Source organism: Salvelinus fontinalis, chromosome 37, assembly GCF_029448725.1.
Source record: "Salvelinus fontinalis isolate EN_2023a chromosome 37, ASM2944872v1, whole genome shotgun sequence".
Classification (NCBI taxonomy): domain Eukaryota; kingdom Metazoa; phylum Chordata; class Actinopteri; order Salmoniformes; family Salmonidae; genus Salvelinus; species Salvelinus fontinalis.
The window spans coordinates 18,843,931-18,845,177 of NC_074701.1; positions in this window are offsets into that span (position 1 = coordinate 18,843,931).

Below are 1,247 nucleotides of genomic sequence, written 5' to 3' on the forward strand. Positions count from 1 at the left end.
TTACGGATTCAGCCTCCTTGTAAACCTTTTAAGATTACTTTAGAAAGGAACAAGAACAAGAAATAGAAAATGATTGCTGAATAAAGGTCATAATGCAAATATAAACTACAACGGGTAAGCTACTGTGATTGGACTATCTATCTGACCTCATTTTAATACATCTTATTACATCATAATTCCATCCTATCGACAAGATTTGCTCGGCCAACAGAGCAAGAGACATTCATTTCATAAGAAGTAGCAAAATGAGGCCACACTGGCGACACATAATGTAAATGAATACAATTAAAGATAGAAATACAAATAGAAGCCATTACTGTGGCGGTGCCAGAATCTGCTGGTACACATTAAGAGTTTCTGTCAGCAAGATGATCCATACCGATACTGTGTGGGGAGTTTCAAAACCAAATTGATGCCAAGAATAATTGAATTCCCATGTCGATGGATGTGCATAGAAGTCACCAGCAGAGGACATAAACTCATAAAGACCTCCGGCTAAGAGCCACATGAATAGGTAGTTCAATTTCTGCTAGCCTGCTTTTGATCAGCAGGTGGCAGTGTAAGACAGATCACTAAAATAAATTTTTTACACTCCAAGGTTGATGATAACATTTTGTCTCCCCAACTTGGATCCTTTATCAATATTCGTGACAGTTGCGGTGTCTAGTGAAAAACTGTCATCTAAAAATGGCAATGCCATTGTCCAAAGCTTTAGTGGCTTGTTTGATTCCTCCACTCTGTACTAATAATGTTGACACAATATCAAGGCCTGTTCTTTGTTTACGAGTTATGTCCCACCTGGAACAAAGACGACTAAGTAAAGAAGTCTGTAAATAGTTTCCCTCTTATTGACTTTCAACATGGCCGTCTATCTGTTAAATTTAACCCAATGAACAGAATCCATCATGACCAGACAAGACACGTTATCACAAGACAATCATGGGGAGACCCAGGTCTCTCTGACACAACTTATTAGGGATTGTGCCTCAGACAAGTCAGCTAAATGTACTGGAAGGTCTGAAAATGGTCTAGAAGGTCATGTTAATGGAGTTACTGGGCACAGAGGGACTATTTAGTCTCACAGTCTCTATTGTGTCCTGTTGACAGATTCCGACCAATGGTTAAGCTTCAGAGTTAAATAAATACATCTTATTCAGTGATATAGATATCCTAGACCCAGATAAAATGCATTCTATTAATAAGTACATCATTTTTATGTTAAATGCTCCATACATAGACAGAGAATC